A 15,176-nucleotide genomic window follows, 5' to 3' on the forward strand; every position below is an offset into this window, starting at 1 on the left:
CCCTGGGTGATCTCATCTGTTCTCTAAATCTCAATTACTTCCACCAGCAGATGATTGATAAGTTTCTAGCTCCAGCTCAGACCTTTCTTCTGGGCTTCAGACCATAGATGCAAGCCCTATTTGGCATCGTTTGTAATTAAATATGTGTCCCAAACCAGATTCATGTGCTTCCACTCAATCCTGGTACACTTCTCCCATTCTCTACCCTAGTGAACAGATCACATTCATCTGGCGTATGGCCAGAAACCACGGGGTCAATCTTAACACTCAGTTCTATTCCCATCCCCATGCCCAAGACCTGGTGATGAAACCCAAGTTTCTCTCAAATTCATCTCCTTCTAGTCACCCCCACAATCTAGCCGACACTACTACAGTTTTTGCCTGACTTATTTCACCAGCTTCCTACCTGCTCTCTCTCACACACATATTTGCTCTCCAAATCAATCTTTATACAGCCAAATCTGATGTTAACTCTACAACACCTGAATGATTTCTCTTTATTCTTAACATAAATAATTTAAATTATTTAAATTTTAAAATATTCTATCAGAGATTAAACAGCCCATCCCATACTTCTCTCTCCAGTTTCTCTGGGACTTAGCTTCCTGACAGGCACAATGTTCCCTATACCAAACTACTTTTCCAAAAGCCAAAGCAATACTTCTGGTTCCTATTTCTTCTAGAACCTTGTCATTCTCCCAACTTCTCCTGTCCCTGACTAGAGTGGAACTGTATGTCCTTGCCTTGATGAACAGAATGCAGAAATGACATGATGTCTACGCCAAGGTCATAAAAGGCAATACAGCCTCCTACTGGCTCTGGCACTGTCTTAGTGCACACATCCCTAAACCAAGGATACCATGTCATGAAAGAAGCTAGGTTCAATGGAAAGGTGACAGGTGGTTGTCCTATCCTACAACCTAAGATCCCACCAGTCCCTAATGACCAGGAAAGGAGCCTTCAGGTGAGTTCAGCCTCTAGCCATCATCTTCAGTATTATCCTTCCAGATAAGGCCCTAAACATCATGGGGCAGAAGAAAGGGCATAACAAATGGTTGTTTTATGCCACCATTTCTAACTTACCCTTTGCCCTCTTTAACCTGCTTAAATTGGTTAAAGAGTAAGTATATTGTGTGTATCTTTTTTTTTTTTTTCAGTTGTGGACACATCTTTATTTTATTTGTATGTGGTGCTGAGGATCGAACCTAGCACACCACGCATGCCAGGCAAGCGTGCTACTGCTTGAGCCACATCCCCAGCCCTATTGTGTGTATCTTTAACTCTTTCAGTAAAGTCTTTCCAGAACGTCTAGTCTTGGTCAGACTCCTCTAATCATTACTTACTCTTACCATCCTGAACCTCTTTCACAGCACTACTCACAAATACAACTTGACATTTATTTGTGATTCATTTTGTTTGCCCTCACCCCCTGTGCCAAAGGATCAAGCTCCATGAACCTTCTCTATTTTTGACAACCTCTAAATCTCAAGAACCTAGTGCCTAAATATTGTTAAATAGAAAAATAATCCATGCAAAGATACAACTTTTAATGAATCAAGTGTCAGACTTTCCTTTAGATCTGTTCACACCATGCTAATTTATAACAAGGCAAACTAATCCCCAAACTGCCTAAAACCTACTCTAGTTTTTTTTTAATCTAAATATTTTCACAATTCATTCCACAGTTTAATCATTAGAAAATAAATAATTCCATTAAAATTCCTTTAACTTCAATGAAGAAAATGACATAAATATAAAGTCTAAGCCAGGCATGGTGGCGTATGCCTGTAATCCCAGCAGTTTAGGAGGCTGAGATAGATAAATCCAGGGTTCAGCCTCAGCAAAAGCAAGGTGCTGATCAATTCAGTGAGACCCTGTCTCTAAATAAAATGCTCAGGATGTGGCACAGTGGGCAAGTGTCCCTGAGTTCAATACTCAGTACCCTCTCCCTGAGAAAAAAAAAAAAAAAGCACAAATGACAAAAAAAGAAATTTCAATTCCATACCAATGATATCTAAAGAAATCTAACACATTATCTTTTTTTATGTTTAAACCGGGATGAAAATAAAGATAAAAAAACAGGAAGGCAATTAGGTGTGGAAGACAATGTAAATTGAGAGGTGAAAAGTGGAAGTAGTGATGAAAATATTCTAAAATTAGAAAGGTCATGATGGTTGTACACTAAATGAATACTTTAGAGAGTATGTGAATTATATCTTAATAAAGCTGTTAATAATAAAAATGAGTACAATAATTACAGTTATGTGAATATATGAAAAGAAGAATTTCAAAACACAAGAGTTGTACTTAATAGCCTTTAATACAAATATAATACCTATTGCCATTAAGACAGTCTTAAATAGCAATTTAAAAAATAATATACTTAAGCCCTGACAAGTGAAAAACAACATGCTGTCTGCTAAGCAGTTAATATCCTTGGTCTTAAAAAGGGAGGAAACAAGTCCGGGTGCAGTGGTGCACACCTGTAATCCTAGTGACTTGGGAGGCTGAGGTAGGAGAATCAAGAGTTCAAAGCCAGCTTCTGCAAATGTGAGGCACTAAGCAACTCAGTGAAACCTTGTCTCTAAATAAAATAAAAAATAGGGCTGGGGATATGGTTCAGTGGTTGAATGCCCCTGTGTTCCATCCCTGCCCCCCACCTCCCCCTGCAAAAGGAAAGAAACATCCAACTATGCCAAAAAAAAAAAAAAAAGAGGGCAGGAAAGACATGGAATACATCAGAGTCAACAAATGATACAGAACAGAGCAGCATTACATTTTGAGGAGGTTGCTGCTAACACAGAGAATTACAGAGAAAGGGAAATAGTGATATGAATCCATGTTTAGGTTGGTTTAATACTTTGAGTCATCATTTTGAGTAGAGCCTGTTCTTGGCAAAAATTACATATTGAGCAAGTGAACACTCATAAAACAGCTTAGAATTGTCCTATTGCAAAATAACTCCCAACAGACATACAAGGTATTGGGCTTTTAATAAAAACTCTGGAATGTAATATACTATTTTCTTATTAGATGCTAAATCCAAATGATACCAAAGTAACTAGTAATGATCACTGATTCTAAATTGATTAGAAATATATTTATCAAAGGTCTGCTACATTCTAAACAACGGGCTTAGTGCAGGGGGTGGGGGAGATAAAGATGCAATTCTTGTTTTTATAGGAGATAATGAAGAAGTATAGAAATGGAAAGGGTGAAGGGCACACCAGTACTTGAGTGTCCTTCTTCACAAGCAGTGTGAACAAATATATGTACATAAGTTTGTTATGTGATGTAGTTCAAGGTAAATGGTACCGGAGGCAGAAAGTATAGGTCATATTTCAAATCCAGTACTACTTTTCAAGTAGTACTGGTTTTGAAATAATAAAACCTTAACATTTTTAGCCTTTTTGACAAAATCTTCACTGCTTCTCATTATGCTACTGTGTCAATTTCATTTAAAATGTTGCTTAAAAAAGAAAACAACTTTAGAATATTTATATAAATCCAGCACTTTATTAAAGATGCACAATTCTGACACTAAGGCAGAAGAGAAATGAGCTTGTTAACAACTCTTGAATGTCCCTTTTTACTAAAAAAACTTTCTAATAACACTAAATTTTATACATTCTATCATCCAAGAAAAGTCATACAGATGAATTAATGTGTTAAATTATGATTTCTGAATTGGCCAATTTAGGATTAAAATCAATTAACATTGTTGAATACATACTTATACATCTTCAGTATTTTAGGCTGTTGTCTAAACATGTAATCTTTTTAATGACCATAAATACAAAAGAAAACATAAACAGGTCTCTGTAATTCTCATAATATTGACAGCATTTTGAACATTCAAGGAATTCAAATAGCTATAACTTCATCAGTTTAAAAACTGTTTGGACTAGGGCTTACTATTTATTTGCTTGTAAGAACAAGACAGCACTGTTATAGGAACTGAAGTTTTCAAGGGAATTGATAAACGCTGGCATTGTATAGTATCGCTGTATAGTGATTATCATCCCCCCTTCCCAAAGCTTAGCAAAGATGTTCATATTTAACACAGGTTATTTTGACAAAATATTTTCTGTATTTTTACATTATAAATTATAATAAAAAATGTTCATATAGTTACTACCCATTATACAAAAACTTGCTCATCTGAAAAATTCAAACGAAACAAGCTAAACATAGCCAATGTCTTAACTGGGTTTAATAAAAAGTATGAACTGCAAACAAGCTTTAAAAATCTTCGTGTAAATTTTCAGTTAATAAAATAATTAAATGTTTATTTAGAAAACGATCTTCATTGAGTTTTTAAAAGGACAATACAAGAATGAATTATTAAATTTAAGTTTATTTGTCAAAAGAAGCAAAACTGACTTGGGGAGGTACCCATGCTTGTTATTTGTTAGTAAAGCGATAAGCTCCTGTCTGCTCACTGACTCCACAAATACAGATAAAGAATATGAATTAATGGATAAGAAACTGCCAACGTTGCTTAAAGTTTATTTTAATATCAAACTCAATTACTGAACTATCCTACTAGCCAACAATGTACTCAAAAGAATTTGTTGGGCTGGGGATGTGGCTCAAGCGGTAGCATGCTCGCCTGGCATGCATGTGGCCCAGGTTCGATCCTCAGCACCACATACAAACAAATGTTGTGTCCGCCGAAAAACTAAAAAAATAAATATTAAAATTATCTCTCTTTAAAAAAAAAAAAGAATTTGTAAATTTCTGATCAATGTATAGAAAGATGGCAAACTGATTTCCCATGATGATTTTAAAAAGATTTGTCTATTAACTAAAAAAAAATTCTATGTCAAGTGCTTAAGAAAAACATGAACATTTCATTCTCAGTCACAAATTTACAATAATTTTCATTAAATCTTGAAATTGTTAGCCTTATTTATGAAATATTTTCAAACCAATTCAGAAACAGTTACGTGCAGATCTGATATTCCTTTTGTTATTTCAAACTAGCAAAAATAATTCCTAAAATACTACTTCCTGGAAAAAGAAGAGAAGATGAACATGCTAGTGTACAATCCCCAAGCTATTAACACATTGTCTCTCAACCTTGCAAACTGTTTTCCTGGAATGCCTTTTCATTCCATGTTATAAACAGTAAATAATTTCCTAACTATTCTAGAAAGTTGACATTTCTTGTGGTCCTTTACATTAACCCTTGCTGATTATTCATGCATTCAGGATATTAAATACAAAGTTTTCATGAGATATTATCTTGTAATTCAAAGGTGGTATCTTAAAGAATTTATTCTCACTTGGACTTAAGATTTGGGTATTAACAGATCATTGATCTCAGGAACAAAAAAAGTTAACTATAGTCCCAATTTCCTCAGGGCATCCCCAGTGACTGGAGTTATGTTAATAGATGGTAGGAAGGAAGAGAGAGATGGTAAAGGAGACTTAGAACAATTAAGATGAGAATAAAATGAGTGAATGGCAAAGGAAGACTAACACATCTACTGAATACCTTGTTACTGTTTCAGGCACTGGACAATCACTGTGGAGTGTGAGTGTGTATGTATTACAATTTACTTTTCCCAAAATTTCATAAAGTAAGAACTATCATCCTCATTTTTTCAATAAGCAAATAGACTGAGGCTTAAGTAAATTTACTAACTCAAAGTCATATCTTTTATGGTTCCTTACCTAATAACAATAGTCACTCTTGTTTAGACTGGAATAAAAATTTAAGTTAAGGTTTCCTCAAATCTGAGATTCTATATTAATTATACAGTTCATCCAAAAATAGGCAGAATGACATGACCTCAAAAAGCAAAATATTTTACAACAAACAAACAAAATTTATATAATATACCCATAACCAAGATTTAGGAAGGTAAAAAAAATTATCAATTAAAATTTCTTCCAAAGCCCTATTTTGAATCATTAAAACTTAAGATAACATTCTAGATAAGGGGTTATCTAGCACAGGCAATTAGTGTTCATTCTTAATTTTGTTGTACTCTTTAATTCTTTTACTCTGTGTTCTTGCACAAGAGATCTAAATGCTGATTCTGTTGCCACCACTAGCTAGTTGTGTGGTTTGAAATAAACTTTTGAATCTTTCTATGGGCCCTAGTTTTCCTCAATGAAAATAGAGAGCAGTGAGTGCCTGGTTTGAAGGAATAATACCCAGATCAAAGAGAACCTGAGGATGATAGTAAACAGCAGCCAGACTTGCTTCAAGCTTCAGGTGAAACAAGTCTCACCTAACCCACCAGAAATATTAAACACAGCTAAACACAGTCAGTTCAGATATGACACCTCCACAGACTCTCATCTGCCACCTTCTGCTCCAGCTAGAGGACCTCTGAGTTCCATGCATACACAAGATCCTGTCATGAAACCATGCACAGCTATATGCTGTTTCCTCCACCTAGAATGTGCTGAATGCTTATAAGGCCCTTTTCTCAGCCTAATAAATTCCTACTTCTTCAAAACCAGTTTGAGTACCATCTCTTCAGCAAAATTTTCAAGATTCCTTCATGCAAAGTAAGATACTCTATCTTCTGTTTTTACACAAAATTCGGTTATTTTCCAGAGGCTGTGAACATACTGATGAATAAGACACACACATTCTGCCTTTGGAGCTTGGAAATACCCCAGAGGGGAAGAAAACAAATAAGAAATTACAACTTCTTATAGGGAAGATGCTATTCTAAGAGTGCTATGAAAGAATATAATAAGGGTACCCATTAAGTTTTTTAAGAAAATCCTGTCACATACTGCAACATGAACACAGTTTGACAATGTCATGCTAAATGAAATTAGCCAGTCACAAAAGCACAAAATACTGTATGATTTCACTTATATGAGGTATTTAAAGTAGTCAAACTCAATGAAATAGGAAGGTAGTTGCCAGGGGCTAGAGGTAGGGGGTAAAGAAGTTGTTTGATACAGAGTTTCAGATTTTTGTAAGAGAAAAAACTTCTAGAAATCTGTTTCACAACAAGGTGAATAATCTTAATGCTACTTAATGCTACTTTAAAAAAGGTTAAGAAGGTGAATTTTAGAATTTAGATTTAAAATTTAAATTTCAGAATTTTAGAAAAAAAGGGGGACTCACCCTAAACATGGTCAAAGAAGCCTAGAACACAAAATGATTAAACCAAATCCCAAGGAAGTATGTAACTTCTTCATCACAACACATATAGGGCATATGGGGTGTGCGTGTGTGTGTTGATTCTCAGTCCTCATCTCATCTAACCCACCAGAATCATTGAATACAACTAAACAGTCAGTTCAGATATGACCTTCTCAGTGAATGATCTATCCAATAACCTTCCTTGAAAACCCACCTTCACTTGGTGAAGGTAGACAGCACCCTTACCTGTCCTCTGCACTCTATCCACTCCACAGGTTCCCTTGCAGGCCCCTTCCACACTAGTGTCTAGACACTGGAGTACCTTCCAGGCCAGACCTCTCCTCTATTTCACATATACTCACTGCTGATGAGCTCACAGAGTCCAATCTAATGCTGTGTTTTCATTATCACCTCTCCAAAGAACACTTTCAGACATTTTTTTTCCCTTGATTGCTCCATTCTCCACAATATTAAATAGTAAGGAACAAGACAGAGTTGGATAGGGTTAAACTTTGATGTAACTCATTGCAATATCTAAGATTTTCACTCCCCCTCAAGAACCAATTTTGCCCCCTTTGTAGTGATATTACCCATGCTAAAAATGCATGGTCAACTGGCTTTAAAAACTATCTCTAACCTGAAGATTCACATTTTAGTTCTATTGTAGACCTCTTCTTTGGACTTCAAGCATATATCCAACTCCCTTTTTGACAGCTGCATTAGGATATCTAACAGTCCTCTTAAATTAACATGCCCCAAAACAAACTCCTAATCTTTCCTATCAGACCATGTTATCTCCCTGTTTAAAACCTTCAATGCCTCCCTCATTCTAACCAAAAGTTATTAGCAGTTAAGGAGGTGACCCCCTCCCCTCTCATCAGTGAGTTTCAACTCTCTTGGCCTCCCTGCCACTCTTGAAGCATGCCAGCCCTGCTCCTATTCAGGTCTTCACATGAGGTGTTCCTTCCACTTAAAGCTGAAACTGACAAAGTACTGTCTAATGTATGGTCCGTCCGTCCGTCCATCCTCCCTCCCTTCCTTCCTTCCTTCCTTCGTTACTGGAACACAGACCTACTCATTTTTTTTATGCAGATCATCTATGGCTGCTTTAATATGACAACAGCAGGGTTGAATTGCTATAAGTCTATAGGGCCCACTGAGCCTTTACAGACAGGTCTGCCAACACCTAACTAAGAGCACATTTCCCTCCTATACTGCATCTTCTTCAGGACTTTGTTCAGATATGACCTTCTCAGTGGAGCCTTTCCTGAATAATCTATCCAAAAAAAAAAACAGCTCTGGTCATATCACTCACTCAGGATAGCATGCTCTCTATTCTCTTCTGCTTGATTCTTTCCACATTACTCATTAACATATGACAGCCTATATTTTACTTATATTGTTTCTTGTCTGTCTCTCCCTCTCTAGGATATATGCTCCATGGTGTCAAGACTTTTTGTTTTGCTTGCTGTGTAATCTGTACCAGCCCCTGGCACAGAGCAGGTGCTCAATAAACATCTAGTGAATCAATGAGTGAACGTTAAGCATAGAATGAAAGAGAAGGGGAAGGGATCTCAGCATGGGGAACTATGTGTGTGCTCTGTTCCTCCAGAGAATGTGGCAGATTTAAAGAACTTACTTCTATCCCCATAGCATTAAATACTGAATTTTATTAAACTTTATTTATTTAGAAGTTTAGTTTCCCAATTAGATTATCTCACTCAAAGAAGAGCTGAATATAATCATCTATTCTGTTCCAGTGTCTACACTCTTATTTGATACATAAAGGCCTGTACAATATCTCCAGCAATATCCCAGAATCTCTGCTTGAAAAGGTCTAGTGACCAAGCATTTAGGTCACTATGAGATTATTTGTTCCCTTTTTTTGCAGATCAAAGTTCAAATGAAATCTGCCTCCAAGTCATTCTGGCTAATATGTACCTAACCACAGTTAGATGAGATGTTATTCTGTGAACCTTCATTTCCTAAATTGTGAAAAAAAAATACCATTTGCTGTGTTAACTGCTGTGTGTTAACCACAGAGTTTTGTGAGCACTGGATAAGATAATGTATGTGAAAATGCTCTGTAAACTCAAACGTCAAATAAACAAAGTAAAATGCTATTATGATTACCTAAATTGCTCTTAAAAGGTTATTCTGCAAAAATATTCTACTTAAAGGAGTAGAATTTCAACGGAAGCATTTCTGAAACATCTTTTTAGAAAGATACTTCATGTTCTCTCAAGCAATGTTTTTCCCCATTTTTTAATTGATGCATTCTAGTTGTACATACTGATGGGAGTTGTTACATACTCATACATGCATACAATATAACAACATAATGGGGCCACTATCACTTCCCAGCTCTCCCCACTTCCCTCCTCCTCTCCCACCCATTGGTCTCTTTCCTCTACTGATCCCCCTTTGATTTTTAGGAGACATCCCCCCACCCAATACACACCTTTCTTTTTCTTTTTCCTCTTTAGCTTCCATCAACAATATGTTCTAATTTGCCTTAACCTTATAGCCAAGAATAATTCATCAGGCTTAACAAAAAGATCCAAAGTAAAGACATGGAGGATGAAGGTGGGGAAATGAAAGGGAAAGAAAGCAAGGCACAGCAGTTTTTGTGTGTAGAAAGAACACAGAACTGAAAGTCAAGAAATGTGGATTTAAGTCCCACCATTAGCTGGGCAGTTCAGACCAAGGTTTCTTAACCATGAATATTGACATTTTAGGCTGGATAATGAGGGGACTATTCTGTGTACTGCAGGACGTCTAGCAGTACCCCTAGCTTTCACCTACTAGGTGCCAGTAGTATCCCTTTAGTCTGACAATCAAAAAGATCTCCAGACATTGTCAGATGCAAGACTTGGTATCTTCATCCCTCAGTTTTCTCTCTAAAATGAAAATGTTTACCTATATAGCAAAGACCCAGTCTGGCTCTAAAAATGCTAAAATCCAATAAAAAATAAAGATTATTTAAAATGCAATCTTAAGCCAGGTGCAGTGGCTCACCTCTAATTGGGGGGTAGGGAATTGGGGATTGAACTCAGAAGCACTCAAGCACTGAGACACATTCCCAGCCCTTTGTTGTATTTTACTTAGGGGTAAGGTCTCATTGAGTTGCTTAGCACCTTGCCATTGCTGAGGCTGGCTTTGAACTCTTGATTCTCCTGTCTCAGCCTCTGAAGCCACTGAGATCACAGGCATGTGCCACCATGCTAGGCAGCAACTTGGGAAGCCGAGATCAGAGCCAGCCTGGGCAACTTAGCAAGATCCTGTCTCAACGTAAAATTTTAAAAAGGGTGGGGAACACAGCTCAGTGGTACAGAGCCCCAGGTTGCATTCCTAGTAGTGCAAAAAAAATTTTTACATCTTACTAAGGGCTGGGCACCATGGCGCATGTGCCTGTAATCCCAGAAGCTTGGTAGGTTGACACAGGATCACAAGTTCATTCAAAAGAGAGCTGGGGATGTGGCTCAGTGGCAGAGTGCCCCTGAGTTCAACTCCAGTACCCTTCCACCCCCACAAAATCTTACTAAGGCAAAACAAATCATAAAATGAAAGAAGCTATGTTTGTTCAGTTTTCCTTATTACCCTAACAGATAATAAAAGTGCCCTTTGTATTTAAAATTATTCAATTGTGAATTTTTAAAAATACAATAAGAAAATTGGGCTAAACTTTTCAACAATGTCAAAGTATAGACTAAAAAGATATATCACTGTAGAATCTAGATTAAAAAGCATGATATTCAAATCAAATACACAATCTCTGATTCAATCCTAAATTATTTTTTAAAAAGGCAATAGAATATTTTTAATACAACTAGGGAAATCTAAATATGAACTAATTAATAAATGCTTATTGTATTAATGTTAAATTCCCTTGGCAAGAAAATAGGACTGCAGTTTTGCAGAAAAGCATCTTTGTCCTTAGAGGATACATCCCGAAATATTCAGGAATCAAATGTCATAATGTTTACAACTTATTTTTATTTTCAGAAGTTTCAGGTGTGCCTTTTGAGACAGGAAAGAACGAAATGTGACAGAATGTCTCTAGTGTTGAATCAAGGAGAAGGGTATGCAAGTATTCAATGTATTTTTTTAAAAACTTTTATGTAGGATGGAAATTATTAAAGATAAAATCTTGGGGAAAATACATTTATTATATAAATAAGATTATATCCACTTTGGATTTGTAGCTGACTGTTTCTAAACATTTTAGTACTTTATCCATTTCTCTTCCCTCTGTCAGAATCTCCTGTGACAGCTAGAGATCTTATAGGGACCAGCAATTCTAAAAACGCAAGCCAAGTGATCTGATCTAGAGTTGGCCCTCTTCCCACTCTTCAGGGCACTGCAAGGTTACGAACTCCTTGAAAGTTGGGGCTGTATCTTAGCTTTCCCAGGTCAGACAAGAGACAAAGACATTTGAGTATTTGTTAGTATTGAACAAATGGTTACTATACTGCTATAATTTTCCTCCTCCTACTCCCCCCAAACCCCCCACACACCTTTTTTATACTGGGGTGAGGAAAGATAAGGGGAGAATCAAATGTCTCAATAGCTTTACTTCAAAATAAACTCACTGGATTAATAGTAACAACAATAATCATTATTTTAAAGGAAACAAATATGGCAATCTAAAATAAAAACAACACTAAAAATCCGTTTCCTGTTTTGATGACAATCTCGGCAAATTGTCTTCTACTTACTGAACCAGAGCTCAAATAAGTCACACAACAAAGCTGTATAGAAACAGACTAGCAAATAGTCCTTCTAAAAACTAAAAAGTATTCTTCATTTGACTTTTAAGTGTCTATTATGTTCTTTCTTGTGTATGGTATTTTTCTGTAAGCTCAAGAAAACACATAAAGCAAAGGGAAGGGTACAGAATTCCTAAGCTCAAATTTAATTAATGTGTTATATCAGAATTGAGTCAATTATAAAGACAAGAGCAATAATTTTTTTTAAAGTCCCTTCCCACAAATAATAATATTAGATTAAACACTGCAACAGAAATATGCTAATAGACTACTAAAAAAACTTATGTTACATTCAAGCTGTGGTGTAAACTTTTAGGCAAGATTAGTTTTAAGAGGCTATTTGATATACAAGTGGAAGAAATGTTACTTTTTTAAATTTTTTAATTTGTTTTAATTAGTTATACATGACACTAGAATGCATTTATATACTTTGATATATCATACATAGATAGGGTATAATTTCTCATTTTTCTGAGTGTACATGTCACAGAATCATATAGGTCATGCAGTAACATATATACATACAATAACATATATACATACAGTAATAATGTCTGTTTCATTCTATTATCTTTCCTATCCCCACATTCTCTCCCCTTCCCTCCCACCCCTTCCCTCTGCATAATCTAATCTAGGCAGAGGGAAATGTTACCTCTTAATGATGATACAAACTAAATATTTACCAGAACTGGCTCTTTTCATTTAACTTAGTACCTCCTATGTCAAGTGTTACCTTGGACTTTATGGAAAACACAGGTAACCAGACCCATTCCTCAAAGGAATCATAACTCATTATGGGTGATAAATAGCAGAACAGAATCAATACAATGGAAAAAAATGCTATGTCATATAAGGGCTTCCATTCAAATTCAAGAAGGGACTTCTAACTAGAGAAGAGGGGAGAACAAATGGGAGGTAGAATAATGGGAAGGTTATGCTTCACCAAGCCCCAAGAGAAAACTAAGAGCAAAATGATTAAGAAGACTGGGCATGTCAGCCTTTAGAGTCTAAGGGAAACAAGGAGGTGTTCCTAACCTACCTCTGCCATCTGCAAGCCTGTGTTAAATCTACTTTTGTAGAGAAAGGATAAAAGGCAGGATCAAGTTGATGCCACATAGACAGAGTTACGGATTAACTAGGGTCCAATATGGCAAGAGTTGGGGAGAGAGGAGGGCATGTCAAGTAGGAAAAAGGGCACATGCACATTCATGGGATCATAAAAGGATCTGACATATTTTACACCTAGTTTTTTACATCTAGTTTTTAGAAGTGTTCTCCAAAGGTTCATCGATACATACTGTATTATTTCTGAGCTCATTAAAATATGCAATCTAGGCCAAGTGTTGGTTTTAATACAATAACTTTAAAAACGTTTAATTCAAACCTGCAAGTGTATTATACATCCCAGATGGTATTTGTGATAATCAGTGTGTTTAATACATAGAGAACAAAAAGGCAATTTTAAGGAACCAAAGCATGTGTCATGTCCGAAACAACTATTAAATTAGGCTATTTGCTTCAAGAGATTTGACCACTAACTATCAACTACCCATGTCCAACTGTGTGTGGATAAACTTAGGCAGTGAGTGGGGCAGTTGTCCAGGGTTAAGAGGACAGACTGACCCAGCACTTCACAGGTGATGGCGGCTGCCCAGCCTCCTCAGCTCTCACCACCCTTGTGAGCTTATGAATAACTGCAAAAGTAAAAAAACGATGAATGAAAAAGCAGCATTCAATGGCAACTATGCCCCCCAACTCAAACTACAGCTAACAAAGAAGTGATTATGATTAAAATACACAAAGTTTCTGAGGAAGGATATATTAAAGATGACCTATTGTCAAATATTTCCTCAGGTCAAAAAGAATGGGTGGAAAAATAAACAAAACACAGAAGGCTGAATTCCCATCCTGACTATGCTAATGAGTCAAGAGTCAAGATTCTCATCCCCAAATGATAAAGACTTAACACCCCAAGAATCCATGTTCTCCTCCAACTCTGAAACAAATCTTCAATTTTAATTCTTAAATTTAGTCAGAACTTTTTATTTACTGGAACAAGGAGTGGAAATAGCTGAAAACACATCCAGTTTACAAATAATTTTTTTTCTATAGAGTATATCTTGCTAAGTAGTCTTAATTAATTTATCTCTCCCATATATAATCACTAAAACTGGGTGAATCCCAGGTCACTTTGCATCACTTCTGTTCTTTGATTCTTCTTAACAAATGCTTAGAATTCCTTTTCCACAGACACACTTCAAACACATAAAACTCAGTAATAAAAAATAAATAGAACTTGCTTGTTATCAGCTAAAGATGTCAGTATATCTGTATACATACTATGAAACAATTGTTTTTATTGTGATATATATATATTTAAATTATCCCAGCCAAATATATATAATATATATGTAAATATTATGTATTTTATATATATATATTTGGCTGGGATAATTTAAACACTGAGATTCAACAACACTGGTTGATCAACAGAGATCTGACATTTTCTTAATATACTTTGTCACTTTAGTGAAATACAGGAGAATGTGCTGCTACTATAATTCATCAGAACATTCCAAAATGAGGACTACATCATGAGAAGTTAATTTCACAAAATGAAAATTGCTAACATTTCAAAGTATTACTTTAGCACAGGCCAATATAGAGCTGACCACAAAAAGCAAAATACTAATAATAAATAAGGATTCCTAATGTTACTAATCCCAGTCAGGTTTTCATTTACAAAATTGCTGCCATTTTCATCATCTGAAGTCTTTCAAAAATTTCCAATATTCCTCTTGCTTTAAATGAGGAATATTTAATTATTTAATTATTTTTTAATTATCAAAAGTCTTTAAGAGGCCCGGCATGATGGCCTATACCTGTAATCCCAATGGCTTGGGAGGCTGAGTCAGGAGGATCATGAGTTCAAAGGCAGTCTCAGCAATGGCGAGGCCCTAAGCAACTCAGTGAGACCTTGTCTCTAAAATACAAAATTGTGCTGAGGATGTGGCTCAGTGGTTGAATGCCCTGAGTTCAATCCCCAGTATCAAAACCAAAAAAAGTCATTAAGAGATTTCTAGCCTAAAATAAGACTAGTTCCTACTTTCTTTTATTCTAGTAAAAGCTTATATAGTTATGCTTTCACAACAACAACAAATATCCCCAACTTCATTAAAATAGCTAGTACCAGTATTAAAAAAGATAGGTTGAGAGAATATCAATCTATAAATATTCAACATTAACAATTAACAATCAAATAACTACAAATTCTAGACATTCCACATCAC

At 35.8% G+C, this 15,176-nt stretch overlaps 1 protein-coding gene across 6 annotated transcripts in view; it reads right to left on the bottom strand.

The window, feature by feature from the left end:
* The window catches only part of Usp24 (ubiquitin specific peptidase 24), a 135,394-nt gene that overhangs the window by 109,892 nt on the left and 10,326 nt on the right, over window positions 1-15,176 (bottom strand). The gene's annotated exons all lie outside the window — the stretch shown is intronic.

Source organism: Ictidomys tridecemlineatus, chromosome 11, assembly GCF_052094955.1.
Source record: "Ictidomys tridecemlineatus isolate mIctTri1 chromosome 11, mIctTri1.hap1, whole genome shotgun sequence".
Taxonomy (NCBI): domain Eukaryota; kingdom Metazoa; phylum Chordata; class Mammalia; order Rodentia; family Sciuridae; genus Ictidomys; species Ictidomys tridecemlineatus.